This window comes from Oryctolagus cuniculus, chromosome 20 (assembly GCF_051225735.1).
Source record: "Oryctolagus cuniculus isolate XC-2025 breed Fujian yellow rabbit chromosome 20, ASM5122573v1, whole genome shotgun sequence".
NCBI lineage: Eukaryota > Metazoa > Chordata > Mammalia > Lagomorpha > Leporidae > Oryctolagus > Oryctolagus cuniculus.
The window spans coordinates 55,316,871-55,323,001 of NC_142886.1; the positions used below are offsets into that span (position 1 = coordinate 55,316,871).

A 6,131-nucleotide genomic window follows, 5' to 3' on the forward strand; every position below is an offset into this window, starting at 1 on the left:
TTCATGTTAGAATGAGTATTACCAGACAAGCCAGAGCTGACAATTCTTGTGAAGGAAGAGAGATGACCACTCTGGTTGCACAAGGCTGGAGTCAGGTAAATTAGTAAATCCATTATGGAAAGTCATCAAAAACTGAGACATACAGTTATCACAGGATCTTCAAACAGCATTTTGGGTAGCAGGAATGTGAAATCCCAGGGAGATGTGCATGGGATTCACAGTCTCCATAGAAAATACAACTGCAGTTCCATGTGCAATTAAAGCAGCGTCATTCACGAGTGTTCACACATATAATCCAGTGAAATTTTCTTAGAAGAAGGAATCAATAATGGAAGAAAAGGGCATGGAACAGATGAGACATTGGAGCAAGGTCAGAGTTTCAGTCCCACAGGATCCACATGTTGAGGGATCTACTGTACAGCATGGTGACAGCAGTGAAGTGAATATTGGGTCTACGGAATTCCAAAACAGGAGACAACTGGCCGGCGCCGCGGCTCACTAGGCTAATCCTCCACATGCGGCGCCCGCACCCTGGGTTCTAGTCCCGGTCGGGCGCCGGATTCTGTCCCGTTTGCCCCTTTTCCAGGCCAGCTCTCTGCTGTGGCCAGGGAGTGCAGTGAAGGATGGCCCAAGTCCTTGGGCCCTGCACCCACATGGGAGACCAGGAGAAGCACCTGGCTTCTGCCTTCAGATCAGCGTGGTGCGCCGGCCTCAGCGCACCAGACGCGGTGGCCATTAGAGGGTGAACCAATGGCAAAGGAAGACCTTTCTCTCTGTCTCTCTCTCTCACTGTCCACTCTACTTGTCAAAAAAAAAAAAAAAAAAAAAACAGGAGACAACTGACATCCTAGCATGGAAACATGTGGATTTTGTGATGAACATGTCAATAAGAATGACAAAACATAATTGTACCTCATATGTATATATCAAATTAATATTTATCAAACATTTATAAAAATCAAATGGCTAAAACAGAAAATGCTGGTGTTGTGCTTGCCAATGTTTTATGGAGATGATAAATGGAGGCAGTGCACTCAAGGCTTGGCAGCTGGAACCCAGGAGCATGGAACTGCATCAGTGTTCCCACCTTGGTGATGGGGCCTCATAACAGATCCATCATCTACTGTCTTCCAGGTGCACTGTCAGTACAAGTATGGGAAAGCGTGTAAATGGGCTGTGTCCAGAATTTTGATATGCAGCCTGGGGGACTCCCTCTGTATATTAAAGAAAGCCTCCAAATGGATTGATGATGCCAGTCAGCATAGACATGGAGTGAAGAGCAGGGACTCTGGACACATTGTCGCTGGGACTGGCTCTTCCTGCAGCTGTGATTCAGCCTCAGGACACTGGTCATCATGCTGGAGCCACAGACACAGCTCCCCATGATGTGGACTCCAGCCCCAGAGTGCACAGCCACTGTGTGTCCCACTTTCTGCTCTCCCTCAACCACAACAGGTGCAGGGGGTCTCACAACACTGGAGCAGAACCAGATCAGCTGGAAGTGCACACCCAACACTTTCCATTCAGTTATGACCTTGACTGCTATTGTCCAGTGCATTTCCCTCCTGAGTTCAGACAGGGAGCCCCCAGGAGGGTCCCAGGACCTAGAGGATGAGGAAGTCCCTGTAGGCTTCCCAGGTGCCTGCAGAAGCTCAGCCTGAGACACAGCTGAGCTGCAGTACATCCCTGAGTGCTGTGACATTCACACAGGGACCACAGACTGTTCCAGGATTAAAGGGGAAATGCAGGTCGGGTTAAAGTCTGCAGAAAGTGAGTGTGGATCACCCACATGTAGAGTCAAAGTTTGGTTCCGTGCACACTTGCTGGTTGTGGCAGGAGAGGGCTGAGTGGAATAGTTGCTGTTTAACAGATCAACGGCACTGTCTCGGCTGTCCCTGGTTACACAGGGAAAACTGAAACAGTCCAAAGCTTTCAGTGCCCTGAGGGTGCTGTCCTGAGTCAGGTTGGAAGAGACTCAATAGTGTCCTCAATATTCCCACATCTCTGATCCTGGTGAGGACAGTCGCTGTCCATGTACCAAATCGTTCAATTAGGACTTCTTCCTTTTACATCAGACTTTCTCCCCGTCATTGAAGTTGGGAGGGACAGAATCAAAAAGTAGAATTCTTCCCTCAAAACTGTTACAGGAGAGCAAACCCCAATTCTTGACAGGAAACCAGGGCTTCATCTCCCTCTGCGCCTGTGCAGGACCAGAATCTGGGCTCAGTGCGTCTCGTGCGCCCCCTGGTGGAGCCGCGCGCCCCTGCAGGGAGGTTTGTGTCTGGGCTCAGCCTGAGGGCCCCTCACTGTGTTTCTTGCACAGAAATAGGTGGCCGTGTCCGAGGCTGTCAGACTGTTCATTTTCAGATCCACCGTGCTCGAGGTTTTGGAGATGGTGAATCGACCATTCACCCAGCTCGCGTAGTATGCGCTACCACTACTACTAATGTATCCGATTTATTCCAGCACCTTACCTGGAGCCTGGCGGACCAAGCTCCCTCCATAGCTACTGATGGAGAATCCAGAGACTGTGCAGGTGAGTGTCAGGGTTCCTCCAGGCGTGACCAGGCCTCCCCCAGACTCCTTCAGCTGCTCCTGACACTGGACACCTGCAAACACAGACGTCCTGGTCAGCATACTGTCACTCACACTCTCTGTGTCTCTCACTCACATCCTCTCCCAGACTCAGTGCCCCGCGTTCTCCATCATTACCTTTGAGCACAGCGACCAGGAGAAGCCAGCGCAGCCCAGTCTCCATGGTGAGCGTCTGTGTTGAATGCGATCACTGAGTGGACACCTGGGGGTCCTGGGGCTGGAGCTCCTGTGCCAGAGCTGCAGGGTGAGGGCTGGGCAGGTTTTCATGGGCAGAGGGAGCCCTATCTGCATGTGCTGCCCCTATGTAGCAGGCATTGGGTCAGACGCCTCAGACAGGACAGGGCCCAGGGCAGACGTGGTGTCCTAGGTTTGTAGGCTGATGGCTATGATAGGATTCAGATCATATGAATGTTTATGCTATCATAATGTTAAAAGATTGAAGGCAATGACCTTGTTTCATTCTAATATGTGTGTACCCTTAATATCCAGTGTTAGCAATATCATGTCCCTCATTTATTTAATAACCATTAGTTTTTTTTTTTTTTTTGCATTTCATTATTTATTTAGATGTTTAAGCTCTCGCACTAAGTTTTTACAAGCTGGTGAACGCTGACAAATTATTCTCCCACAGAACTATAACCACACATTCCCAGACATTATAAATATATGGTTGAACTAACATTAATACACATCACCATTTTATCAATTACATAATAAAACAAATTATCAAGTATTCAAATATTAAGTTACACAGCTCAAAAGGCATATAAAATATTAGATGTCTGCTCAATTCATTAGCAGAAACCCACTTTTTTTTGCAAGAGGTTGGGAAGGACAAAAAATCACACTTCAAACAAAAATAAATTGGTAAACAGCTTTTGATAAGTATGGAAAAAATTACAAGAATTTCAGAAATTTTATGATTAAGAATTTTAAGCTACAATAACAAAGCATCTCTACCTCTTAAAAATATTTACTAAATTAAAGAGCATATTCTACATGTTATGCACAAGACAAAGGCAACATTCTACTAAAAATATTTAATAGCCCCCTCCCATTCTTTTCTCAGGCCCTCCCTGTTAAGCTGCACCTCAGAGTGCAAACGTTAAATTAACTGTAAGGCTTTTTTTGTCTGAAGACATTAAAGACATGTGCTTCTGTACAATGTAGATTTTTCAAAATGGAGGTTTTATATTAACAGCAAAAGATTTATAGAAACATTAAATAATCATAAGACTTGGTAAAAAAAAAAAGAAATCAATGGTTAAGCAAACCTGATGTATACTGGTATGAATGTGGGAGATGTAAACATAAAGTGAGCAGGCAAATAACCATATAGTCCCTAGTTTCAATGTTTGAAATGACTGAAGGAATAAACCACATAAGGTCTAGAGTGTTCATAGTTCCTGGGATTTTAATTCTGTATGACACAAAATATACAAGTATTGTGCTGGGTATTTTGGCACCTAACCTTTCTAAATTTCGTATGTATTGATAAGATTCTGGCATGGGAATAGATTTAAGATACAACTCAATATTGCATGATTTCAGGAAAAGTCAATTGGTACAAATGATAAGCACATTTTAAATACTAAACAGCATCAGTTAAATTAAATTTAAAATTTATTTAAAATTAAAATTTATTTAAAATTAAATACTAATCAGCATCTTTTGCTAAATGTCCAAATAAGTTGGTTATAACCCAAAGATAGAGGTTGCAATTCTGTCAAACTCGTGGCCTGGTAAAACTAATTTTCAATACCCTTTGGCTAATATGTATGACAAATTAGATCCTGTCTCAAGTTCTTCTTCCAAGGCAATAGCATTAGGCACCACAGTTTTATTGAATGCAACAGTTCTTTCTATGACCATTGGAGTCTTTGAAGCGCAGCCGCATCTTAGGACGATATTTTTCCAAATACAAAAGTTGTTTGCTGTTAAAAGCTCCACACCACTTTTGTCTTATGAACTGCACTGCATCTTCATATTTCATTCCACCTTCAATTAATGCTAGGGCGACAAGCACTGGAGCTCTCCCAAGGCCTGCAACACAGTGAACAGCAATACAACAACCAGGTTCTTCACGAAACTTAATTTTTACAAGACTTAACCAGTCGTCAACAATCTGGTTGGACGGTGGTGCACCATCATCAAAAGGCCAATCAAGAACATGGATGCCTTCTTTCTCCACAAGAGTAGTGTCATAAGTTGCTTCATATACTCTTACTATCGTGGTAACTCCATATTTCTTAAGTTCCTCAATAAATTTGTTTAATGTTGCATTGGTTGGATTATGTGTAATAAGAAATCTCATGTTCTTGTACGTGACTTCCACAGGAGCTGGGCGGTTCATTTGGGCCATGTTAATTTACTTAAAAAACACTTAATAGGATTATGAAAGAATTTAAAAAAAACTGAATACAGAAATTACACAAAGAAACTGAAGTCTACTTCACTATCTTCCACTTGTGATTCTCAGTGCTTTAAGTATGAAGTTGGGAGTAATGGGAAATGAAATGAACCTCCTAACAAGAAGCAGCAATTCTTCAATCCAGTAATACTGAGGCAATAGAAAGGAAGTGCACTGAGGTTTACCCCATCCAGGTCAGAACTCTTGTAAAATGCTCTGTGGATTTCAATCCAACACTTCTGTGTCCAGGTTAACCACTTTTATGGGGGCTTCTTGGTGGAGAAGTAACGAATCTCTACAGTTCACTTGTCTGCATAGAGGTCGTGCTGTGCCTGGCAATAGTCTCCACTGCCCTTCAGAAACTCCATAAATGTGTGACCAAGAACACCACAGAACTGAGGAATATGTTTACTCATTGAAGATTGTGGCCTAATCATACAGCCGGTCCCGAGGCGGCGGCGACACAGGCGGCAGCTGCGGATGCAGGGCAGGGGGCGGAGGTTGTCGTCGTGGGGCGGCGGCAGCGATGCAGGCAGCGGCGGGGGCACCACACTCTACCATGCAGTGAGCGGCTAGGAGGAGAGCTCGTCGCCGAGCCGGCCCGCAGCCGAAGGAGCCAATACGCGCGCCGAGGCCAACCATTAGTTCTTTATCATCTATATGAAAGACATTGGGACAATGATAGAGAGAGAAGGGGTGAGAGATACAGAAATGTAGAGATGGACAGAAAAGGTGACAATGGGAGATTTCTGCCTTTGGGTTGACAGCCCCAGACATCCCAAATGCCTATGACCCCTAGGAGTTAGTCTTTCTGAACCCTGGAGCAAGAAACTGTGTCTGTAATTCCAACGTCAGTGGTAGGTGCTCATTTGCTTGTAGCGTCATCTATAGTTTCCCATGATGCATTATGAGGAAAAAGTGTGGGAAGCCGTGAGGCTGGGCTCACTCAGTTCTCTGACGGGAACTCGGGTGTCCCTAGTGGGGACTTAGCCAATTTTCTCCTAATGCCTGTCACCCACTTTTAAACAGATGAAGGACTGCAAGTGTATTTTTTAAGGTTAACTATGTTTTGTTTCCTTATTCATCCATTGCCTTAAAGTTTAAAAACTATTTAAACTGTTTAAAA

At 44.3% G+C, this 6,131-nt stretch overlaps 1 pseudogene across 1 annotated transcript; it reads right to left on the reverse strand.

Annotated features, from left to right (window-relative positions):
- Positions 1-4,290: 4,290 nt before the first annotated feature.
- On the reverse strand, positions 4,291-4,970 carry LOC100342392 (protein tyrosine phosphatase type IVA 1 pseudogene; annotated as a pseudogene). The gene has a single exon (XR_016226406.1). The product of XR_016226406.1 is annotated as a protein tyrosine phosphatase type IVA 1 pseudogene (transcript).
- Positions 4,971-6,131: the final 1,161 nt, after the last annotated feature.